The 27366-nt window shown below is 32.7% G+C and overlaps 1 protein-coding gene across 5 annotated transcripts in view; it reads right to left on the bottom strand.

Annotated features, from left to right (window-relative positions):
• Positions 1 to 27366, bottom strand: part of LOC148604688 (transient receptor potential-gamma protein-like) — a 115724-nt gene that overhangs the window by 79563 nt on the left and 8795 nt on the right. Inside the window, exon 1 of one of the 5 annotated variants that reach the window (XM_088550004.1) lies at positions 20560 to 21078. The exons of 1 other annotated variant lie outside the window; for it this stretch is intronic. The gene's annotated coding sequence lies outside the window, so the exon portion shown is untranslated. Of the gene's footprint in view, positions 1 to 6789; positions 7629 to 9941; positions 10187 to 13700; positions 14142 to 20559; positions 21079 to 27366 lie in introns of those variants that run through there. 3 more of the 5 variants (XM_088550006.1, XM_088550008.1, XM_088550007.1) reach the window with 3 other exon arrangements.

The raw sequence follows: 27366 nt of genomic DNA, 5'->3' as shown, positions 1-27366 counted from the left end.
AAACATTAACATACAACAGACTATCAAAGCACTTTTATCATTGAGGTCAAAAAGTACACTTTACAGGGGCAGATCCATGATTTTCAGAAGGGGGCGTAAAGTAGAATCTTCGGACATTAGTTTGGTAAAAAAAAAAACATATATAAACTTTATTAAAAAAAATGCAATCAAATGGGTTTGTATGCCCGCTTAGCCTCTTGGATCCACTACTCCTATTGGACAGCAGAGGGCAGGAGCTTTTCAGAGGTACATCATGTCTACAGACCAGAAATCATCATTGTACTTCCTTACCTCTGGTTGTCTGTATAAAACCTCACATTTTCCAGCTGAATATTTCTTTGATGATAGATTTACAACTAAAGGTTTGTAAATACATCATCAAAGAAATCATATTAAGATGTCAATCACCTTACAGTGTAAGAAATCAAACTTTGTTGTTATAGTTTTACACTTGATACAGCGTAACATTAAGTTGTTGCCCATACTTCGCTTGTATGATTTGACTGTGCCCATCTGGCCCATACTTGGCCTGTATGATTTGAATATGCCAATCTGGCCCATAATTGGCTGGTATGATTTGACAGTGCCCATCTGGCCCATACTTGGCTTGTATGATTTGACTGTGCCCATCTGGCCCATACTTGGCCTGTATGATTTGAATATGCCAATCTGGCCCATAATTGGCTGGTATGATTTGACTGTGCCCATCTGGCCCATACTTGGCTTGTATGATTTGACTGTGCCCATCTGGCCCATACTTGGCTTGTATGATTTGAATATGCCCATCTGGCCTATAATTGACTGGTATGATTTGACTGTGCCCATCTGGCCCATACTTGGCTTGTATGATTTGACTGTGCCCATCTGGCCCATAATTGGCTTGTATGATTTGACAGTGCCTATCTGGCCCATACTTGGCTTGTATGATTTGACTGTGCCCATCTGGCCCATAATTGGCTTGTATGATTTGACAGTGCCTATCTGGCCCATACTTGGCTTGTATGATTTGACTGTGCCCATCTGGGTCATACTTGGCTTGTATGATTTGACTGTGCCCATCTGGCCCATAATTGGCTTGTATGATTTGACAGTGCCTATCTGGCCCATACTTGGCTTGTATGATTTGATTGTGCCCATCTGGCCCATATTTGGCTTGTATGATTTGTCTGTGCCCATCTGGGCCATACTTGGCTTGTATGATTTGACAGTGCCCATCTGGGTCATACTTCCTTTGTATCATTTGGCAGTGTCCATCTGGCCCATACTTGGCTTGTATGATTTGACCGTACCAATCTGGTCCATACTTAAGTTGTATGATGTGACTGTGCCCATCTGGGCCATACTTAGCTTGTATGATGTGACTGTGCCCATCTGTCCCATACTTGGCTTGTATGATTTGACTGTGTCCATCTGGCCCATACTTAGCTTGTATGATGTCACAGTGCCAACTGGCCCATACTTGGCTTGTATGATTTAGCTGTGCCCGTCTGGCCCATACTTGGCTTGTATGATGTCACAGTGCCAATTGGCCCATAAGTTATTACCCATACTTGGCTTGTATGATTGGACTGTGCCCATCTGGCCTATACTTGGCTTGTACAATTTGACTGTGCCCATCTGGCCCATAATTGGCTTGTATGATTTGACAGTGCCCATCTGGCCCATGATACTTGGCTGGTATTATTTGACTGTGCCCATCTGGGCCATACTTAGCTTGTATGATTTGACTGTGACAATCTGGCCCAAACTTGGCTTGTATGATCTGACTGTGCCCATTTAGGCCATATTTGGATTGTAGGATGTGACTGCACATAATTGGGCGATACTTGGCTTGTATGATGTGACAGTGCCCAACTGGACCATACACATCAAAAAAGACTACTGTATTACCCCTTCTTAACTAAGAATTTTTTCAACTGTAGTATATATTAAGTTTTGGTAGATGTTTGATTTATACATACTCAAAAAGAATTAATACAAGCCACTAGTAGTTGTACCAGGTGCTGATCCAAGCCTTCAGTAGCTGTACCAGGTGCTGTTCCAAGTCTTCAGTAGCTGTAACAGGTTCTGATCCAAGGCTACAGTAGCCTTTTATAGGTTTTGATCCTAGCCTTCAGTAGTCTAAACCAGGTTCTGAACCAATCCTACAGTAGCCCATACCAGGTTTTGAACAAAGCCTACAGTAATCTTTACCAGGTTCTTATCCAAGCCTACAGTAGCTTATACATGGTTCTAATCCAAGCCTACAGTAGCCTTCCTATACCAGGTTCTAATCCAAGCCTACAGTAGCCTTCCTATACCAGGTTCTAATCCAAGCCCACAGTAGCCTTCCTATACCAGGTTCTAATCCAAGCCTACAGTAGCCTTCCTATACCAGGTTCTAATCCAAGCCCACAGTAGCCTTCCTATACCAGGTTCTAATCCAAGCCCACAGTAGCCTTCCTATACCAGGTTCTAATCAAAGCCTACAGTAGCTTACACATGGTTCCAATCCAAGCCTACAGTAGCCTTCCTATACCAGGTTCTAATCCAAGCCTACAGTAGCCTACTGGTATACCAGGTTCTGATCCAACCTTTCAGTACATCTGACTACCACAGGTTATACTGATAACTAATGATATTAGTCACACTTTTTTCTGCTTTAATCTGATTAACTTTTATCCCTGCTAATCCAGTTACAGTCTTAATAACAAGCATGAAGCATGCAAGAATGCAATTTTCACTCCCATTTACTTTAATCCTCTGCACTTAAAGAGGTGAATACAGTAAAAATAAAAGGTCAAAATATAATATAGTAAGGAATTAGACAGCAAGAAAATGTGTTGCATGTCTATTGATGCCCTGCTAATCTGGTATTTTGAAAATAATGCATATACATGCAACTAAAAAAATCCTTATCAGTAAAGAAACCAGCATTTTAACTAGTAACACCCATATTTTTATTATTTTATTTAATCATAATCAAAATTAATGATACAAAGTTGAATAAATTTATAAGAAAAAAACACTACAGATCATGAGTAAAATCAGTGTGTATAATGCATATGTTGTTATAGTAAATTTAATAGTGTAAAAAAAAATCTGAAGTTACCAAGCAGTTAGTTTGAAAAGAAAATTAGATTTGTAGAAGATGAAATAAAGGACAGTACATCGTAATTATTGATCTGTGACAACATCAGATGCAAATTTGTCCAAAGATAACCATATAAATCTAATTCCACGTCCACTTACAGAGATCACGTCAATAAGCTTGTTGAAGGAGACTTCAAATGAACATAATTTAATCACAGCAAGGCTGCAAGTCACTTCAGTGTCTACTGTGTGAATAACAATCAGCCAAAGACATTTACATTGCTTTAATCTAAAACCTACCAATAAAGAGTAAAGCCAAGACCAGGGGCAGATCAAGAATTTAAGATTGGTTGGGAGCATCAGTAGAATTACCGGCCTAGCGAAGTAAGGCAAGAACATTTTTAGGGTAGTATTTGAGAAAAATCAAAATGATTGAAAAAAAATCCCAATTTTATGGGGTATATAAGCCAGGTCTAACCCCTATGAATCCATACCTAAAGATAAAATTTTATGTGATTTAGTTTTGGTAAATATTTTAGACGTGAAACCTGTCAGCATGTTGACTTTATTATCATATCTTTAATTGTTGCATTCATATTAAAAAATATTGTCATTAATGCTTAAGTGATGATCCAGAGGTGGATCCAGAGATTTTGAAAAAAAGTGATTCCAGCTAATAATTTCTCATTTTCCCCCAAATTCTGTGAAAAATAAAATTTTCCAACAAAAGCTGGTAAGTGGTTTCAGAGGTAAAAACCTCCCCACTCCTATTTGATCCACCACTGATGATCCAAGATATTCGATAGGAATTAAGTTGTTTTTTTATACAAGTTTTCTTTTAAAGATATATAGAACTGTGGGCACCTAAAAACTTAGTAGTAGTAATTCAAAATCCTAGGACTTTTTCTGAAAATCATATGTTGTTGAGAGTAAAGAAGTTAATCCACTAACGTTTTAGGTAAATGTAATGTGGTCTTTAAATTCTTGCAAAAAAACACAATACATGCTCATACTATCTAAAATTAGCAGTCTTGTCATTCATACTGTTGCAATATGTTCACAATTCTAATGTCTGACTCCACCCAAATTTCTTCACTTAATTAAACGTATAGAAAGTGAAAACATAATAAAATATGAGGTAGTATGAAGCTTCAGAATTATTGATTCAAGTGTTACTGGTGTATTTCATAAATCTTATTCATTGCCAAAGTAAAGTTAGATATCCTGACAACAGAATGAAAACTTCAAATTCATATAAACAATAACACACAAACATATGGAAATGTAAATAACATCCTCTCTCGGTTTTTATTCTTTTTTCATGAAATATTATAAACCTACTATACAGGTACAGGAGGATCTACTAAATCTAATTCGATTTATATTTCAGGAATAACACATTTTGTTTCACAATTTCAATTGGTACAGTAATTACGTGTTGAGTGCACATGTCTCTATTTCAATTCCATCAATGTAAACCTTTTTTTTCTATTTAAATCAATTTCAAAAATGTAATATTTTTCAGATAAAAACCAAGTACTTTAAGGGTAAATTGAGACGTTTTCAAGTGAAAAATAACTTAGGAGTTTTGTTAAATACATTAGGCTGTGATCTGGAGATTTTAAAAGAGGGTTGCAGAAACAAGAGGTTCCAGCAGCCTGAATCCCTAACCTGGTTAATTTTTTGCATTTTAAGGGCAAAAACTCTAAGAAGGAGTTGTCCAACAATTTTGATTCAAAGGAAGACTTTGGTAAAACTTATCCTAAGGATCATTTCATCAATGGAAAGTTTCTTTCTGTCTATTATAGTTTTAAAGATATTGGCTTAAAACTGCTAAAAACATCATTTTTCACCTTTCAAGGGCAATAACTCAAACAATGAATCGTCCTACAATTTTGATCCCTTGCAGTTTTTTGTAGGCCTTAAATCAATGATCACTTCAGCAACTGAAAGAATTTAGCTAAACCTATCAGTTTTTGAGTTGTATGGAACAAACTTCTGGCTGACCCCTTAGTTCTATTTTCAATAAAATTGGCCATGTTTTTCGACAAATCAAAAATCCCCACATCAGATCTTTGCAGAATACCCTAAGGAATATTCATACTAAGTTTTATTTTTTACCTGGTCAGGTAGTTTCAGAGGAGAAAATTTTTGAAAGAAATAACATTAAAAACAAGGATAAAACGTCAAAAAAGGGCAACAACTCTGACAAGACTGAACAAATTAAAACAAAAATTTTACCAGATAGATTCCATCATGCTGAACACTTTTATCCATGTCAGAATTTGCCTAAACCTAACAGTTTTGGAGATATATGTGAAAAACTTTTGTCTGACACCTATGTACTATTTTTAGGAACAAGCTAATAAAGGATAGGACCTTTCAAATTGTAAGGCTTGAGTGATCTCCCATTAAAAACATCACCAACTGATCTGCAGAATGGACATCTGTATATGAAGCAAATTTAACCCTTGTTGTGCTACAACCGGACCTGTTTGGCATTGGACCTAGTTCCGAATTATTGGTTCTGGCAGTGTTAATCTTAGTTTAGGAAAGTGCAATTTGTGTTCATCTGCAAGCAGTGTGACTGTGCATTAAAATGAGGCTATCTGATATAGAGTTTGTTAAAAATAATGACTTGAAAGCTTAAAATAGAGGTCACCAGTTTCCGCTGTCAAAAAAAAAATAGATTTATTTGGGGGGTAGGGTTCATTTCTCGGACCCTCGCCACAGCAGAATTAATCTGTAGTGCTCTATTTTGCCTTGAAACTAATAAGAAGGATTTCTGTCACCACCATTTCGATGTCAACCCCTTGTATTAACTACTTCCAGTTTTAGGCCAAACAGAGGCCAAAATTTGGAAAAAATCCTAATTTTTTCACACAAGTGACCCTTCAAGGGACTCCTGACACCCCACTCGTGACTGTAACACACTTTATTTGGCCTTCACAGCACACAGTCTCTAGGATGAATGTACTTTGGTTCCTGATTTGCTCCTGTTAAACCCCATATGTAGCGAAAAATGGCCAGAAATGGACAAAAATGACCATTTTCGAGTGACAGACCCATTTTTCCATGCTGGCCCAACCACCCTCTCACAAAATATGTTTGCATAGGGGCAGGCATAAGAAAATAGATTCACAACAAAATTTTCAAGCCTTTAAGAACTATTTTCATATTGCATTTTTTATATTCAAATAACAACTACAATACTGAAGGTAACAATTATGTTTAAAACACAAGAAAAAGAATAAGTTTTTATTATTGATGATAGGATCAAGACTAAGTAAATTCCAGGACTTTAAATTGGAGTGCCTGCATAAGGAATCTTCCAGAAAGCTCAGGTACTCATCAATAATTTAATTTCAGAATTAACATATTTTCTAATTGGATAAAAAATTTTGTCCATTATCTCATTTTAATGTGATTGTGATGTCATCAACTTTTTTTGCCAGTTTATTCCTAAAATTTTTTTTTATACAAAAATTAAATTATAAGGAATGACTGTTATATGTCTTCAGTCTATTGGAAGTAACCTCAATGTCCATGGTGCACACTTAAAAATAACCTGCATATTTATTTGGTGTGCACCACATGATTGAGGTTGTTTCCTCATAGACAGAAAAAATATAACAGTTATTCCTTTAATATTAGCAAAATTCTCATTTTATAAGAAAGGAAAAACCCTCAATGGTATACAATACTTCTAAAACTTACCTGTTAATATCAGCTGTTAACCATCCAACAGTTTCACCAAATGTTCACAGAGATAACCATCATACTTACACAGGGTTCAATGCAATCACTAGTTCTGAACTTAAAATTAAAAGTACCGATTTCTTAGATCTACAAAAATGCATCAAACGGCCAATTACATGAAAAACAATGACACCTAGTGAGTAATTATTGAGTCTAATTGTTTTATGGAGGTTCATTTAGACTTCAAAGAAAGTAAACAATTCCTTCATTATAATTCCATTTCTAGCAGGAAAATGGTAAAAATGTGGCAAGGAGAACATACATCACTCTTATAATTACAAAACTTTGATTAAAAAAATCTTGTGTGAACTTGAGTGAATGTTGTACACTGATTTTGTATCTTTATTATTATCCTCACCTTTCTATCAAGCCTTACATTTGTTTCTTTAGTACTGACAGGATAATTGATTGGAATTAGTGAATTACTAAAATATAATCAAAACTGCTGAAAAATGCCCACATTTAACTAGCGTGCGTATCTACTAGCATGCGTAACTTGTAGATTTAACTACAGAGTGTAACTTGTTCTAAGCACTACATTTGTTCATCTTATTTATTACACAGATTTTCTTCAAATTTATTGCTAATTTCAACATTAATTTTTTTAATTTTGAAAATTAATTGATTTTGTTAATGAAAGGTTGATATTCATGTTGTGATATTTGGTGAGAGAAAAGGTCAAGATTTAATTTATTACACATGTCATTTATTGAAATTTATTACAAAGGGAACTTTCATCAAAGTGCTGCTATCAATATAAACATAACATATTCTTACTTTTTTTTCTTCTCCTCAAATTTCCTTTGTCTATCAAAATATTGGGAGGAAAGGACATTAATTGTAATTTTTTTTCAATTCGATGAAAACCAAATTGATTTCTTTTATTCTAAATAAAATAAAAGATTTGCCAATCACAACCAATTATTTAAACACACTGGTATACTTCTGTTATAATACTTTATTATGGTATAGAACTACTAGTCATGGCAATTTTATCATCCTACGCAGCAATAAAAACAAAATAATTTTTTATAAAATATGAAGAATAAATAAAAGTGAAAAATTGCCACATTTAAAAGGTGAAAATAGGGCATTAAAAGAATATGAAGTGATACCCAGTCATGTCATGGTGAAAAAAAGAGGGATGGCAAAATGGTCAAAATGGCCTAATTCAAAAACTATAGTTTGGAATAAGCTGAAAAAATTGAACTGAACCTGAATTTTATAGTACTCTAAACAAATGTGAAAGTTTCCAAACAATTCATTAATCCATTCTCAAGTTATCATCTGGAAACCATCAGGGGATGGACAGACCAACGGACACACAACTTTTTAAAAGATATCACATACCGGTAATATCTCATCATTTTGTGTGGCAGGGTATAAAAAAATGATCTAAATACAAATTCATTAAATACAATGTAATAACAGGAAGTCTTATCATTTATTTTTAACTTATATGTGTTAACTAAGTCACGTCATAATTCATATTATTATTTAAAAAAATATAGCTAGGTCTCTCTGTATCAAAGACACTGCAAGTCAACCATAGTTGAACATGTATAACTCCCTCTACTGAAAGCCAAGATTCCCTTGATGGTGATCATGAGTTAATGATCAATAACTATAACTCAAATCCTATCAATGTACACTTAATTTCCCATAAGTACAAATGATTTCTATCAATTTAACACTCTACAAATGATCAAAAATACTTTGCCAGTACCTGAAGGTTTCAAAGTGAGACATACATTATATTTCTTACGTCATAATGAACATTATACTTAGGTTTATAGAAGATTTCCGTTTATTTATGTAGTATAAAACAGCCATACTCCAAATCACGATTCCTTAATATTTCTAAAGCAGCTGAACAAACACATATGGTCCAACATTTGGCAATATCATAATGAACTACAATGCGAATCCCACCACTACATACCACTAACCTTTGATCAAACTATGGAAGTATATTATCTAGATTTATACTTCCATGAGAACAAAAAAATACCATGTCATTTTCCTGCTACCCTACCTACCCTTTTTTGTGCCTACTCTTAACATTTTAAGGCCATTTTCGCTCATGCACCCTTGAAGCATAGTTCATTCCTTATTAACTCAAAGCAAAACGTTTTTGACAGTAAAACAACTTCTCTACCCACCTAACATATTATTTTCTTGCTAGTAACAGGAAACAAGATTAGTATTTCTCTTGGCCTGATCAAACCAAGGTCTTGTCAGTCATGGCTACTCAATAATACAATTACCCCCATGTAGTGCATATGATGGCTGTTATAATACCACAGCCTTTGATGATAATATTTTGTTATTTTTTTTCAGACAAATGAAAACCACTTGAATATACTGGGCAAGGGTTTATCTAAGGTTAGAATGTTAAGTGGACACGTGTAGGATAAAGTTCCTCCCCATCTAGCTTGGTTTAGAGTTCACTATCCAGTTTGCACAGGGATGAATAATGTGATGAGTTTGGATCAGTTTCTAGGATTTACTGTTTAGCCAGTTTTCTCTGTACTTGTTGGGGATTATCCCATCATGAAATCAGAACTAAACCATTCAAAGTTGTCAAAAGTAATATAATTTATTGCTTAACAAACAATTCACTCAATTTGATTAATCAAAATGCATTAGTAATGTCAGTTGTATTTCATTTTGAAGGAGAAGATTTTAAGAGTGTCAAGACCTGATCATAATTCCTTGGAACCATATTGATATTTTACCTCAATGCATCAATTTCAAATTGACTAGTTAACAAATCCTTCCAAAAGGACCTGTACATGTGCAAATATGTCAATTTTATGCTATTTTTACAGTTGGTTTCCATAGAAACCAAGGTTACATGATGATTAAAACAAATTCACCATTAGACAGTAGAGTCCTAACATGAATAAAAGCTATCTTTTAAAACCATAGTAGTTTTAAAGAGTTTAGAAAAGCAATAACACAAAAAAAAACAAAATGACAGAAGTATTATGTAATATTTGATGTTATAATGAGTTATCTGTCACTGTCTTGTACAAGGTGGGGTTCCTTGATTTACACATTAAAAGATCAGACTTTTTTCTCAATGATGAAACCCATTTCATACTTACTAAATCATATAAACACGCCCTTCCTTTTTAATCTATTCCAACTGAAGCAATGAGAAGATCTGTGTTACACACAATCACTGCCTGCATGGAAAAAACGTACAACTAATCAAAAAAAAGATTTAACATGACAAAAGAAATCAATTAAATTTCAAAATCCAGAAAATCTGAATAACAGCTTTACAACAAATGGCACCAGTAGAATCTTATGTAATGGTCTTTAATTAAACACTCTGTCATCTTCTTGTTAAAAAGGGAGATAATTAATGGAACAGAACAGAACATTTAGGTGTAATAATCATTTGTTTGTGTCAACACAGCAATGAAATATAAATCCCTTTCAATATATTATTCTTTGAATAACTTTCATGCCTCTGCCATCTCTAAAGAATCTTTTACATCAATGTAAAATTTTATAGACTTGTTTTTACTGAAAAAAAATGTTGAAGGATCATTGGATGGACAAACATATAACTGAAGGAATGACCAAAGGAACGTATGAATGGAACAATGTACAGACAGACAGACAGATACCACCATCACTATATAAATCTCACTAAGTGGAGGTTTTATTACTTATCCTACAAGTAAAAACGTAGGTGGATTCAAGGGACTGGACAGATGGCCCAGGCCCCCTTAAGAAATTGCATTTTTCCAAAACTCCCGATTATATATGTTCAAAGAAGAAAAATATTCAGAAAGGAATTTCAATCCATAAATAAATTTATTATTGTTTGGAATATTGGATACCAACACAGTTCAGCATCAGCATTTAAGATGTAAAAATTTATATCATTTCATTTTTTACCAATCCTGTCGTTATCATAATGATGGTGTATCTTCCTCATCAGATTGTATAAAATCATATGACTAGAACCTTGAGTACATCCCTTGATCAGTGTGATGATGTATGTAACAGCCTCATTTAACTTTATATTCAATAATCAAAAGTTTTACAAAGTTCTGATCAGTTATTTCCCATCTGCTGAACACATCAGATCTTGATGTGGAGAATCTTTTATAAAAGAAAGTCATAATTCCTTCTTTAAAGCTGACACCTAAAAAACTCTGAAAAAGTCTGAAAATTGAGATTTTCTTCAAATATTTTGTTCAACCAAACAAAATGCTGAAATTTTGCCATGGATTTTTTGTAATAGCAAACATAAAATTCAGACTATTTTTGAAGAACTGCTAATGCATATAATGCTACCTAATATCAGCAAATTAATTCCTCTTAAAAATGAAATATTGCTATGCACTTCAATATACACTTGCTCAAACTTCAATCTGATTAAAACTAGCTCTTGTAATCTGTCCACTACATTCCAGCATTCAACTTAATAGACTAATTACATCAGCTAGATCAAACTTGGGATATAAAACACAGAGTTATCTCCCCTTTGTCAATGATACAGTCCACAAAAGATTACATTTAAAAAAAAATAATTCAAAAATCTATTTATGACAATAGACACATACTGTAAACCAATTTATTTTTATAGATACTTTTTCACTATTTTAGGATGTCAATTCGATTTTGGGGTAATCTTATTTTGAGATTTACATTCTCTCTAACATATATTCCATAGTAAGGAGTCAATATTTTTTTAAGTTATTTACTTCTTTGTGAAATAAGCGAAAATGTATTGCTTATGAAAATAAAAAAAAACAAATTAGAAACAGTCACCAAATAAACAAGGCCATATAACATTAATAATAATGTTGCTCAACACACGCTGTACCCTTGGGAACCAGTTCTAATACAAGATCCTACATTAGAACCCTTCTATATCTCCAAGCCCACACACTGTCACTGGACAAAACAAAATTCAAAAGAACAGAATTGTATTCTTGCATGAGTATTCCACTTCCATGATACACATTTACATGATACATGTATAAACTTCCTTATGCAAAGCCTATATAAATATGTAATTTCCCTCCAATTGTTGCAGTGAAAGAAAATTATCTCCCTTCTTTTAACAATAGTTCAATCTGAAATGTATTTTCTTTGTAGTTTTATCAAAACTAATCCAGTGATTTAAGTTCAAGATATCATTATTTCTATCCCATCTTTTCAAAACCATATCCATTAAAAGTCTATCCTTTATAATTTATTCAAAACTAATGAAGTTAATTTTGAATAAATAAAGTACTATCCTCACACATGAAACTTCAAAACTTCCAAGTGATTTTACAGCAAATCGCATATTTAATATCTTGCTTTGACTGGTAGAAAATTGCTTCCATACACAAATAATGCTCTCATAAGTTCACAAAAAGGCATTGATTCATTTTCATTATGTTATCTTTACAAATATTTCTGGTAGCATACCTTAGCCGACTGAATAGCAGTTTAATAAGCACTGGGCTTTCAGGCTAGAGTAACCCCTCTAAACTTATGGATAAATTTCAGTTTATTTATGGTTTAGAGGGTAATTATACTGGTGCTAAACTGCACAATGTGATAGTGCAACATCTAAGACTTCAAAGGTTTATCTAAATACCAGCTTATAATTAACTTTGACCTGAGAATGACCAATAATTATTATTGATATCATACAGGTGTCTACTGAGAGACTGTTAGATACCAAAGGTAATCATGAGCAGATATACCAAGCAGGAAGATAAGACTTGTCTAGAACAATTACTATAAGTAGATTTTCATAACTTACTAAAAGATTTCTGGTGGCAATGATTTAAGAGGCTGCTTAATACTACCATGCCAAATAGAATATACTGCATAGTGGGTAATTTTTGCAGGGTGCTAATTTTGTTGTATTTTAGCGGTCTGTCTAAAATCCCCCCAAAAAATCTAAAAAATATTTACTCTGGGCTTAAGTAGTTAGCCTACCACTTAGCATACACCAAAACTAGAAACGTCAATTTTTTTTATATACCGTCTGGCCTCAATATTGCAAAATTTTATACTGACCTAAAACTCTCCATACAGTACCCTACTGAACATATACAACACTAGTTCCATTAAAATGGAAAGGAAAGAAAGAAAGATCTAGAATTTTAGATATCCTTCCCAAATATGATCTACTGTTCCTAATGACATTTGATAAATCTGTGATTTTCACCAATCAATAGTTATAAAGCTTCTGTATGTGAACTTGAGTCTCCATTTGTGTCATATTAGCATACTACATCATAATAGTTCCATGAGTTCTACCTAGACTCCACAGAAATTTACATTGTATAAATGTGTAAACTCTAGAGCAATAGCAACTGAACATTTATTAAAATGTACACATGTATTAGATATATGGAAAATACAAAACTTATTTAAAACAAAACCCATAGAATATAGGCATATAAATAACTAGAAAAACTGACAGTGATATCCCCTCCTCCTCTCCCTCCTCCTCTCCCAAGAGCTCAAAAGTCATTCAAAAGTTTCATCAAGTTCCATTAAGGAACAGATGGACAGCAAGGGAGGGATATAAAAAAGAAACTGACAGACTGATGGTGGCAGACAGCAAAAAAATCAACTCTGCTCACAGCTCCATTTATAAATGAATCACAAAGCAGTGACAGATTGCTTGCTAGTCACACACAGAAAAAAAAACAGCCATCATAACCAGGAGTGTTGTTTTAATTCTGTGGACTTATCAGTTTCTGCACCTCAAATCAATCCATAAAAATTGACTCACACCTAAACCATTGAACAAATATACATTACTTAATGAACAATAACCATTAAGTTTATCCCAAATCAGATAAATATATGACTATTACCTAATAAATAATACATACCTTTAATTTTTACATGAACAGAGCATCTGCTACACAGAAAACTCCTTATCTTTCTGGTCTAAATGGTATTTTAATTAGAAAATCATTTCCTATATCTATAGTACATTTTTAATTGTTATAGCTGCATTGACCTCCTGTACAAGATTTCAGAAGTACATACATGAAACATCAACACTCCTAGAAAGATATGACAAAGTCACCAACATCTGTTCCACATTCAAAGATTGACAATTTCCAAGATGTCAAAACTATAATTCCATATCTTTATAATGATCAAATTTTAATTCATAAGTTAGGAAGCAGTAAGAAGGCTGATAAAATTCTATGTCACATCTGCATTCAATCCTTTAAATGTCTACAACTTAATAATTCAGAAAAATCCAAATAAAAATACCTCAGTCACTGCCAATAGATTGTTCATTATTTTCCTGAGAAGTCTAAACACAATCAAACATCAAATTTAGCATTAAAATGTATGTCCAATATGTGTAACCATGAAGAACAAATAGTATTGTGAGGGATGGAACCAGTTTATAACTTGATTATAATCACATCTCCAGATGGTTCATATAAAAAATATTCTCAGCCAATATCTCACCAACCATCAATATGTTGAATATAACAATCAGACTAAAACTTCTCTATTATCATTTTACTGAATTGTTCAGACAAGATTGTAGGGTGATGGAAAGCATCAGTCAAACTTGAAAATCCCAAAGTATGACCCAGGCAACTGACCATCAAGATTGAAACTTCCAATTTAAACAAAATGATGAATTTGTATTAAACTCTATATAAGGTCCGAGATGAAATATTCCATGCTATTTAATGCCACGAGACAACTTATACTTGTCTTTACCAGATTTCTTTATTGAGAAAACAAATAGACAGTCAAGATAGCAATGATATGCACAAATAAACCAACATCAATGACAATTAAACTGAGAGTGTTATTTTGGTCTAGAATAAAACTTCATACACTATATTTCATGTGCATTAATTTAGAATGCACAAGATTGTAAGAGCATAGCATTTTGTTAAAAGTCTTAAGGAAAATAACAAAAAACTACATGGATGTTTTTTTGTTGTTTTTAATAGATTTTTTTCTTTTACCACTTTGACACAAAAACTTGAAATCTTTGCTTTTTATCTTAAGGAGGGAGACCTAGGTAAAGGAACACAACTCTTAAAAATCATTGAAATGTTTGTATTCAGGATTTTTTTATCAATCTCATGTAAGCATCAAAGTAACTTGGATTGATTTCATTTGGTTCAAATGAAAGCTTGAAAGACTTTGGTGAAATTGAATATGACACAAACATATCACTGATTTCAAGAGCTAAGTCCCTTACCCTAGGTCTACAGCCTTAAAGAGACAATAAATAAACCTCAAAATATTTTTTTAAGTTATCTCAAAAGTATATGATATCTTGAAATTTCTTATTAATATGGTCAATTATGTTGGATCCTAGCTTAATTCCTTTAAACTTCAGGAGCCAAATTTTCTCCATTAGAACATTAATTACCAAGCCCAAAAGTACAGTTAACACAAATATACATATGTATACATTGTATACCATCCATTCCTACATTTTTTTATACAGAGGAGCAGAAGATCTTTTACTGTATACAAATGATATAATGAAGGTTACCATGATAAATAAAGTATAGTCTAAGATTCAGAATAACATTGCATGATATGGCCACATTACCCACCAACAATAAAAGTTTGCTGAGTGGAGTTAATTGCTCAGACAAAAACATGGCGAAAAATTGCGAAATAATTGCATCAGTCCGATTGGGAAATCAGATGTTATTTTTAGCCAATTATGATGATGCAGTATCCGTAAACTGAAGCAGATTCAATGGACAATCAATATTCTGATCAGTGGATCTAGCATTTAGCTTAATATCCTTTTACAATAAAACAGTATCAAATGAACCGATTTGAAATACAAGTTTCCGCTAGTCCACCAATCCCTGGAGAGTTTGTCCGTATACATGTTATTATCATTACACCTTTAATGACAAAAAATGCATTGGATCTCTAAATGGAACAGTAAGAAAAATTATATTGAACATCACTACAGAGACCATGATATCATCTATAGACAAACACCTAAAGCACCTAAGGCTGGAGATGTGTTGTGATGAAACTTCCAGTGTTTTCAGAAAAGTTGAAAATTAAAGAGTAAAGGCATCAAAATCATGAAAACAGACAAGAATTAACTTGATTACATTTCCATTAGTCAGAGGTTGTAGGGAAGACTTAGTTAAATTTCAACACCCATGAAAAAAAACACTGACTTCATTGTTATTTAATCTCTTATTATAGAGTTTACAAGTAAAATCAAACCAAACATCCATTCTTTTAATATCCACTATCTACCTATATCATATATTTAGCTTAAAATATAAATTTTCTGTACATGCATTATAGGTGTTTGTGTAAACTCTGTCACATACCCTATATCACACCTCTAGACCTATATCCCATACCCTATATCACACCTCTAGACCTATATCGCATACCCTATATCAAACCCCTAGACCTATATCACAGACCCTATATCACACCTCTAGACCTATATCCCATATCTTATATTGCACCCCTTCAGTAGACCATGCATGAGGTACAGTATGGTTTAAATATATGATATAATGAACATGACATGTCAAAACCTATATCATATGTGGTATTAACCCTAGACCTATATTACTCCACGTGCCAGTGGCCCTTGGGTGATATAGGAGGCTCAGGTTGAGCTTTGCTGATACCACCACTTCCCTACCCAGAAACAATATGAGATACTCCATAATAGATATAAGCATTCAAATGGAGAAAAAAAATAGGAGGTGCACAATGGCTTCATGAAATAAAGAATCTGTGAAAATTTCATCAAATTTCATTCAGTGATGCAGATTAGAACAGGAGATGAACAGATGGATGTATAAACGAACAATGACACTATGATTACTAAATACCTTCCCGTTTTTCAAGCAGGGGGTGTAACAAGATTGGTACATATTAACTACCATTAAAATCATGGTAAAGAATGCACATCTATATCATTTCATTAAAACAATTCTACAAAATATAGAAGCAAATCTGTCACCATGCAAATCCAAAGGAGATGCATCCATAAAGACATCTGTTGAGAAATGTTAAAACTATTCAAAGTCCCATAACTCTTACAAAAGTTGTTAAATCAAAATGGTTGTAAAGTATGCTTCTAAACAATACATCTTACCCAATATGTCAGCCTTTTTTAGAGGGAGATGTCACCACTAGGTTTATCAGTGAGGTATCTTGAAAAAAAGTCTAAGTAAGTTATATACAGTTCTTGAACCAATCCGTGCAATGGTTTGACAGATTGATGACCATTGACTGATTGATCGCTGACAGATCAATAACTGATGACCGGTGATGGATTTTATCGCAATTTTGTTATGTAAAATGACGGTTGATCTGTTAAAAGTATAATAAATGTAAAATAAAAGTATAAATTAATGTTTAAATTTATTGCATTATGTAAATATTTGTAATATTGAGAAAGAAAACACCAGAAACCGTAAAATGTATTGACCGCTCTGTGGTTATGTGATGCGAGCACTGGTTTAATGGATCTGTTTGACAGATCGATGACTGATAGGAAACTGAATCGGTGAGCGATGAACGATCACAAATTTTGTTGCACATATCGGTTCAGGTACTGTAACTCCTACAAAACTTGTTGAACTAAAATGGTCATTCATCTTTCTATATATCTGATTCTAATGCTACTGTGTAAAAATGTGTACAACATATGGAAGTTTGCAATATATATATATGACTGGTATTTTTGTATTTAATATGCACATTTACATTTCATTTAAATACAACAGCCCAAATATGGATATAATTAAAGGAGATGCATTTACAAGGTCTTCTATGATTGAGAAGTGTTGAAAATACTGGTATGTACGAGTAGTCTAAATCCCGTACAAGATAATTTGTCCAATCAAAATAACATCTATATTTCATTGCAATAAAACCTACTGAATTTAAAAGGACTTCAACCAGTGGATTCAGAGGGGATGTAACAACAAAGTTATGGTGATGGATGGATGCCATTGCGGATAATAACAAAAATGTTGCATAACACAATACTGCAGTGTCTTTTTACTGGCAAAAGATAAGAACACCTCCAGTGTTTTATCAGCAGTATGCACAAAAATTCATAAATGTTTGAGGTAATTTATACAAAAACATGTACAAAAAAAGTATATATTCAGCGCTAAAGCATTTTAAAGGGGGCATATCTTGTGCATGATGCACAATCTGACAATCATGTAAAGGAACTCTCTAAGGCAGAACAAGTACATTCTTTATTAACACCTACAAACAATTAACCTTTATCTAAAATACCAATCATTGAAAAAATTATAATAAAGCGTGATTTTCTACAAACTGAACTAAATATCAAAGGTGATTACAGCACTCAGATGTTGCACGATATGCTGAGGGCAATTAAAGCTATCTACCACTTGCTATTGTATTTCAGTATATGTGGAAATATGAAAATCATTAACACTGACTATGTAAAGCATGGAACAACCTTTAATTGAATTTATATAAACTTAAAGGAGTAGGTGCATGAAGCATAATTTTACTGAAAACTCATTAAAGATCAAAAGAAAACTGAAAGTTATAACCACAAAGAGTATATGTATCTACATGTATGTTGCCAATATATCAATACTGATTCAGGTATAAATCAATATAAAAAAGAGAGTAATTATTTTTAGATCTTTTATCAACTGAAAAAATTAAAGAGTCTTATAAGTCAAAACTATTACTAGATAAGTGAGGATCCATTATACCACCAATGAGATGATTGTATATAATCATACTAACCTAATATCATAATGTTCATGTGTGACAAGTATTATGATCAGGTAAAACGTTTTATAGAAAAAAAAGTTAAGTACAAAATAAAAAACTTCATCGTGCACAGCATGATACAACTGTAGCCAGTTGAACTCTGTTCACTTGGGGCAAGTGTCAACACAAAGTTACTTTTATTTTAACATAAGGTCTTACAGTTCATCATGAACACAATAATTGTTTAGGATACAATATTGCACAATATTTTTAAGTTCAATTAAGTAACAAGTTTGGCTTTCAGGGTGCTTTCATGGACCACTTTAGAAAAAAAGTGGAAAAAGTCTACACCTATAGATAGTTACTAAAGCTTCATTCTCCAAACATTCCAGCCGGTTAAGACTAGTATCACTAAAGTCCTGAAATCAAAGTACTGATGTTCACAGTGTTTTGGATTTGTAAAACTTAACTCCAAATTAAAGTTACCTTTCCCACAATCATTACCTGTATACATTGAAACCTGTGTAAACCAAACCCTGAATAATCCAAAAACCTGTCTAAAACAGATACTTATAAAGTTCCTTTATTTCAGTTAAAATATATTTAGAAGCTTAGTATTCCCAACACCTGTCTAAACCAAACAAATCCTAAAGTCCAAATAAGATTCCATTTAGACAAGTTTCACTGTATTTGCAAGAACTAACAAATCCATTTAGAGTGTCAGGTTCTTCGCTTACCAAAAGAAAAGTAAAGAAATGAAAAAGTGCTTCTCCCACTTAAATTTCAATTAATTGTTCTGTAAATCCAAGAAAACCTATGTCATTTCTGATCTCCAATCTTAATTGACTCAAACAGGACATTATTGAAAATGTTCAAAATGATCTTACTCAAGAACTTTAAGATTTTGATGAAAATTGAGCTTAAGCTACTAAACAACTGTGCAAAATTTTTAAAAAATGTTTGATCTGTTCTCAAGTTATTATCTAAAACTGATGGCAGGCAGATGGTCAGACAGAAGGACAGACAGACTGACATGCAACTATTCGGATGGTTTCACTTAATACCTCACCACTTTCTTATGTTAAAGATAAACTATGTAAGGCACACAAATGCCAAAAATTGTTTTATTTTCATCCTCATATTTTTTTCAGATAACCAGGAGACTACTTTCTGCAAAATTAAGAGGCTGTCTATGGAAAACCAAGGCAGTGGGTGAAACATGCCAAATTTCGTTTCCAAAAATTTTAAATCAAAAACTTGAGATAATGTTATCTAAATATTAAATATTGGTTTGTAACTTATTGAAATAGCATGAATGAAATACATTACACAGAGAGCATTAGAAACTAAAATAAAGGGAAGTAACTCTTTGATCTGTTCATAATTTAGTTGATTTGTTAAGGAGCTTTGAACATATATTGCTAGTTAAACACTTTTGAAACAAAGAAATAAACTTGTTCTCTCTGATATCATGATGAGTTTAACATAAATTGGGGAAAAAAAAGTGGGATAAAATTTACACCATCCTACCTATACAATAAGATATACTAGGCGTCAACATGGATAATCTTTTAAGGTACAGATAGGTACTATTTGTGCACAAAGTTTATTTAATAAAATGATCAAGAAGAAAGATTGTTAGTGCCACAGCAACACTTAATAAATCATGAAAGTAATAAACATTAAAGTACCTAATAGAATATTAAATCTATTCCTTTTGTCTTATACATTATGTAATAATTCCAGTACCTATTAACCACTACAGAAGTACAATTACTTCCCTTAAAACTTGAAACAACCAACAAACATGCCATTTACTTCAACATAAATATTTCATGGCATTAGAGTGCTAAATTGATAGACACAAAATAACTTTTTGTCGACAATAACAATATGTTTCACAGAAGACATCAATTGAAAATTTCTGATTTGTCAGAAATAAAAAAAAAAACCCTTTGTTAGCATGAAAATAAGTTTATAAAATGATATACTTACTAAAATTGTTTCCAGGTAATGATTGAAATCTAAAATTCAACTCGTTTAACACCTTCCATGTGTTCACTATAGATCCACCACATCTGAGAATGGCTGATTGGAAGTAGAAATGGTCTCAATTTTTTTGGTAATTTTTAAATGTCTATTATCATCCATAGAAGTCTTGAAAAGAAATATATTGTTTATTAAGTCCATTAAGAGTATTGTAACACTATCCCCCTAAAGTATTTGTCCTGTTTTATTTGTCGGATTAGTTTTTATTGTTGAGTATTGATTCCTTTTATCAACAGGTTTTAATCACATCCTTCGTAATTATCCGTCATTTTTCATCATCTACTCCTTGAAGACTTGTATTCGTCAGTCTCTTTCTTTTACACGATCAATAAAACCCATTTATAAATATATACCTAATGATCGTTTAACTTTGATCTATCTGAGGAGGAAATGATGTCTAGAGGTTAGGAATCGGTGAAGCATAAAATGTAGGTCAATTTATTATAACCCATTTGAAAGGTGGAATAATACATGTTTTTAAGAGTTATTTACCTTACCCAAAGAAAAGAAAGCAGTAATTCCAGGGTTTTTCAAAAGCTTAAATTTTAACTGCTATATTGTCCTCAAATTTTAAAAATTTCCACAAGGAGTAATTATAATAATGGTAGAAATCATAGGGACATTCTCCCTTCTACATATTGTTATTAATAACCTTATTTTAGTAGTCTAAGCAGAATTATAATGATTTAAGGAGTACCAAGCTGCAGCAGTCAATGACCGGACACAGAGGTATGGCCTGCAGTACCATGCTGCCTTGGCTTTTTGCAGTCACCATGGATTTTATTACTTAGGTAGTATGGGCCTTTCAGAGCTTACTTAAAGGTTTGTTTACACTTGTTGAAAACCTTTTGGTGACATCTGAAAGTATTTTTTATTTTGTATTTAGGTTCAGGATTTGACACTAATTTTATTTGTTTGGAGGTCAACAAGACTACTTCACAGGTAAAACAGGTATTCTTTAGACGATAATGACAGTTCTGTTCTTAGATCTTATGAAAAATAATGCAAAATCTAGATAGTCCAATGGACTACCATGAACATTTTTCAAGTAGTCCTCTCCAAAATTAGGGTGGCACAGGACTATCAGACTACTGTTAGTGTCGATCTCTGAGGTTATAAGCATTTGTTGTGTTTCACCATATCCATTCTAGTGTACTAAAGATACTGGTCAACACCATATCCATTCTAGTGTACTAAAGATACTGGTCAACACCATATCCATTCTAGTGTACCAAAGATACTGGTCAACACCATATCCATTCTAGTGTACTAAAGATACTGGTCAACACCATATCCATTCTAGTGTACCAAAGATACTGGTCAACACTATATCCATTCTAGTGTACCAAAGACACTGGCCAACACCATATCCATTCTAGTGTACTAAAGATACTGGTCAACACTATATCCATTCTAGTGTACTAAAGATACTGGTCAACACCATATCCATTCTAGTGTACCAAAGATACTGGTCAACACCATATCCATTCTAGTGTACTAAAGATACTGGCCAACACCATATCCATTCTAGTGTACTAAAGATACTGGTCAACACTATATCCATTCTAGTGTACCAAAGATACTGGTCAACACTATATCCATTCTAGTGTACTAAAGATACTGGTCAACACCACATCCGTTCTAGTGTACCAAAGACACTGGTCAATGTTCTTCATCTGAGAAGCAAACTAGAAAAACTGAGTGCAGAAAAAATATAGTTCATATGTATATACCCATACTTGAAATTAACAATGAGAATTTAAAGTGAGAATTATGTATTTAATGTTAAAACAGCAGTATTTCTAAAACAGAAATTGTTGATTAAAAATGCAGTTAGTTTCTTTCTTTTCAAATTAGAAAAGGGTAAAACAAAGGTAGTCTACCACATTAGAGGCAAATTAGAAAGTACATCATACAGGTATTAATATCTATTCAGAGAAAATTGAAAGGAAAGAGTAGGGAGCTTATAAACCCATCAAAAGGAGCCAAGTGTCCACACCCACCCAAATCCGTCTATAGACAACATTATCACATAAATATTAAGATGTTTAAATGGAACTAGTAAAAACTTGAGTGGAAAGTAATCATAAAACAAGTTATTTTGGCAGCTGTAAAATTTAGCGATTTTGAGGCAAAAAGGATAAAAAAAAATTAGCATTTCTGATTTTGTCAAATGTTTATGCTTAGTGGTGCACTGAGAATTGAAGACCAGAGTTGATATTTTGCTGAATTTAATTATTTTGGCATTATTAGACAGACTGCTAAAATTTGCCAAATTAGCATGCTGTAGAAATTACCAGCTCTACAGCATTTCACTGAGAAAAGTAGCTATATCACCACAATATATAAAAAATAATTTATAGATTGATCTAAATGCCATCTTCTGTCTTAATAAGATTCCAATAAACCTTACTGTATCAATAAATAAATTTCATCCTTTTATCCTTAAATTCAATCAAGAACTAATCTCCTACAAAAGCCAATGAGAGCTCCCAGATGTGTCAAAAGATTGCTCAGTGTTTGTATAGGAATACTGCATGAATAACTCAGCTATTTCCAGACATATAACTCATCCCTTATTTTGTTATATAGTGTCACATGATTGGCAGCAAAAGGCAAATACAAAATTAAGTATTTATTTCTGTAATCAACAGAAATTACCCCTAGGTCATTGGGGTCTGTGATGGATTACAATTTATGTGCGACACCAATGACCAAAATGTGTTGGTGAAAATTATTAATAATATGGTTGGCTGAGTGGAACTATATGTATCTTAAGTGTATTGATTTAAGAGGCTAGACAACGACTTGAGGGTGAGTTAGTGAAGACAATGATACCAAAGATGACCCACATTACAACCGATAATTATTTAGATAAGAGCTTTAAGGTGAAAAAAATCATAGATTCATTTTTAAGTTATCATCTGGAAACCTTTGCGGGATGGACAGATAGAGGGACTGACTTGCATTTTTTCAGAGGATATCACATAATACCGCCACATAAAGTGGTAGGGTATAATATCTTTTTAAACCAGGACATAAGAGCAAGTTAGTAAAGACAATTATACCAGCCATAACACACATATTAACCAATAATTATATTTGGCATAATATATATATTTGGAAATACAAGTTTGTGCATTCTGGTTTCACACTTTGAAATAGGTTTCTCATTATCGATTGATAAATTGTCGTCTCCGTTAGCATATTTTTTGTTGCTTTCAAGACTATTTAACTGGATGAACCCTGACTGAAAATAGTAAATAAACACATACTATCATAAAATTCAAATTAGGTTGCCTCTGGCCAAACCATTTATCATTCTGTATCATACAAAATGCATTCTAAGCAAAATAAAAGGTTTGGAAGTTGTTTATATAGTAAGACTCAACTAGAGATCAAATAAAAACTCAACGACTCCATTGTTTATGTAGCTTCATGAGCAGCATCAACCATGAATACAACTGCTTTATCAATCTTTTTCATGCAGATAGTTGTGGCTTCAGTCAGAAGCTGTTGAAATGGTTAAATCAGAATTTAAGAGAGTCAACCTGGTCATAATTTAAAATTTTGAAACAGTTGCTGAGGTATAAACTGCTTATTAGGCAATTTAGCTGAGAAAAAAATACAGTGTGCCTATATTTTTAGTCATCATTGATTGCATCACACAATGTTGTATACATGGTCTGATACAGTTCTGATCCCTATTGGTACAACTTAAAATATCCTGTATCACTGCAAGGTATAATTTTCTGACAAGAGAAATTTTGCCAGTTAAATTTCTCTCTATGGAGTTTAACAATAAGTGAAACTACAAATTCTGAAGGAAAAACATCACATCAAGTTGTCATAATTTGAAATCTAACAATAATTTATATTGCCTGCATTGATTTATAAAGGAGATGTCTGGCGGCTGTATTATTTTCTAGCATAGTTATGCTTACACACCTTCCTTATTATATGGCAATCATAATGACAATCCTTATTCATAAGCTCAAAACTAACTCAATTCTATCTATTTTTTCTCAAGAAAAACTTTGATAACATGACAGGTCTATTCATATAAAAGTGATATGACAAGGTATTAGACTGATTTTTACATGATTTGATAGTTGGATTTTCATTTTAAAGTAATTTGTCTAATTGATGAGCATTTATAAAAGCATGTAAACTTTTGGTAAAAATTAAATCTCTTATAAATTGTAAATTGTTACTGATTGGTTGAATCCATAGATTTTTGTCAGAACTGTACCAATAAATTGAAATTAGGGGTGGCAAACACTTGCCAAAGAGTACGTATTTTTTCTACCCTAGTAAGATTTTTATGGAAAGGATTGCATACCAAAAAATAAACTAAATCAAAGCTACAAATATTTTCCATCCTTCTGTAACTGTCAATATATAACATGTATATATCACTACAACAGTATTTTGATTAATTCAAAGCAAAATTTCTAAGATTGAGAAAAAGAAGTATTATAAACCAACTAATTTTTCCACGCAATTAATTATCGCTAATTTTGTGTGCAAAAATATTTCAATGAAAATAACATAAAAATAGGATATGTGGTATCTTTGCTAATGAGATAGTTATCCACTAAATGCCAAGCCACAAACATTTAAATTTGTACAGGTCATCACAAGGTCATCAATGATGGGCAAAACCAATACCATAGAGCATGCCATAAAAGGCCAAATAAAATAATTATTATGAAATAGATGTTAGATAGAGTGTAACTTCCAAAAATAATAACACCAAAATTAAACTGATATCCTGAAACACAAAAATAAGTTCAGATAATACTGTCACATTTCTAGAGAATTGACTGTAGAAAGTAAAAAAGCAGTTGCCATAAATATTCCAGCATGTGTCTCAAGATACTTAACTTCTATGTGTTTAACCCCAGACTTCCATTTCCTTATTTCTAAACCTTACTAATTATCTAATATGCTTGGCTGATCCGGTAGGCATTATGTTATAACATTTTATAAGATTTGAGACAAAAAATCAATCTTGAAGAGCAATTTAACATCTAAATTTATATGTTTCAATTGGATGGAAATTGTAAAATCCCATTAGCAGACCCTTGTTTTCATATAAATCTTCAGAAAACTTCAATTCTGCAGTATTTTCAGCAAATTGCTATAAAACTTAATGGAAAAATTTCATAAGACTGAAGACCTAAAGCTATTGAGCATGTCTCTAAAGTTTAAGGATAAATTAAGAGAGGCAGTGCAGTTTATTATACTCATTGGAAATATCCACTGAATATTTAGTTTTCAACTTGTCCAATTTATTCGTGTCAATAATCTTTTGGTGTAAATTTTATCCAAAATCTGCTGAGAAATGTAATTGCGCTTATAATGCAAATTTTGAAAAAAAAAATCAGTTTCCAAGGGGGTTAACTCTCACAATGTTAGCTGGTAAGACGTCTTGAGTTCATGGTATGTCAGAGAGATTCATGGCAGTAACATTTAGTATTCTATCCAAATCTGTTTGGAAATGCAAGCAATTAAAACTCTTAAAAAACAAAATTTTAAAAATTTAAATTTCAATGACAGAAAGCTTACACAAATACCCAACTATTTTTTATTTTTATTTCAAACTTATCCTAGTCACTTTCGATAAAAAAAATTATCAATATAGGTCTAAGATTGCTTCTAAAACAAATTTTGAAAAATTCTATTGGAGACGACTCTAACAATCAGACATTATTAATTTTTCAATTTGTTCACAACAGCATGCATTGAGGTAACCTTTGACACATATTTTTGAAATATATTTGGAAATGTGGGCATGAGAGCACTCTTTAAACAAATTGAAGAAATTTCAATTTTCAAGTGCGGGGGAAATTTCACAATACATATATTTGGTTTTGAGGAGAAAATTTTGAGAAAAACCATTTTCAAGATGATCACAGTTTGGAGGGGCCATTTGATAAGGAACTGTATAATTTTTTTTCAAATAAAGGGGCATGATTCCCAACAACAAAGACCAAACGGCCAATGACCCATTGCTTTCCCTGGCACAATCATTGTTGATTTTCAAACATGACTGAGGGATTCATGGTATAGCAACATACACTTTAATTTCCCAAATATATTGGGAAATTTAGACATGAGAACACTCATTAATCAAATTTAAGAAATATTGATTTCCAAAAGGGGAAACTTCACATATTATTAGTTGTTCAAAGTTGATTTCAAAACTAGTCCAAGAGAATCATGGAAGCAATCTTTGGTTAATATCTAATCCAAATATGTTGAGAAATATAGGTGTGAGAGTAAGGTGTGACTAAAACTGCTGAACTGATGGGGCTGACTGACACACAGTGCAATGGATGATCTGAAAGACAGACTGACACATAGTACAATGGATGAGCTATGGAACTGACTGACACACAGTGCAATGGATGAGCTGGGAAACTAACTGACACACAATGCAATGGATGAGCTGACAGATAGACTGACACACAGTGCAAGAGTGCAAGGGATGAGCTGGGGAACTGACTGATGCACAGAACAATGAATGAGTTGGAAGACTGAGTGACACACAGTAAAATAAATTAGCTGAAAGACAGACTGACACACAGTACAATGAATAAGCTGCAAGACAGACTGATATATATTACAATGCATGAGCTGGGGAACTGACTGACACACAGTACAATGAATAAGGACTTTATTGCACTACAGATATTGTTTGATTCTTTATCAAATGGCAGTGATTTGTCCTCACTAACTTCCCTGTAA

This window comes from Perna viridis, chromosome 10 (assembly GCF_037379345.1).
Source record: "Perna viridis isolate PV_CMFRI_1.1 ecotype Kerala chromosome 10, ASM3737934v1, whole genome shotgun sequence".
NCBI lineage: Eukaryota > Metazoa > Mollusca > Bivalvia > Mytilida > Mytilidae > Perna > Perna viridis.
This window is presented reverse-complemented; position numbering and strand designations above follow the sequence as displayed.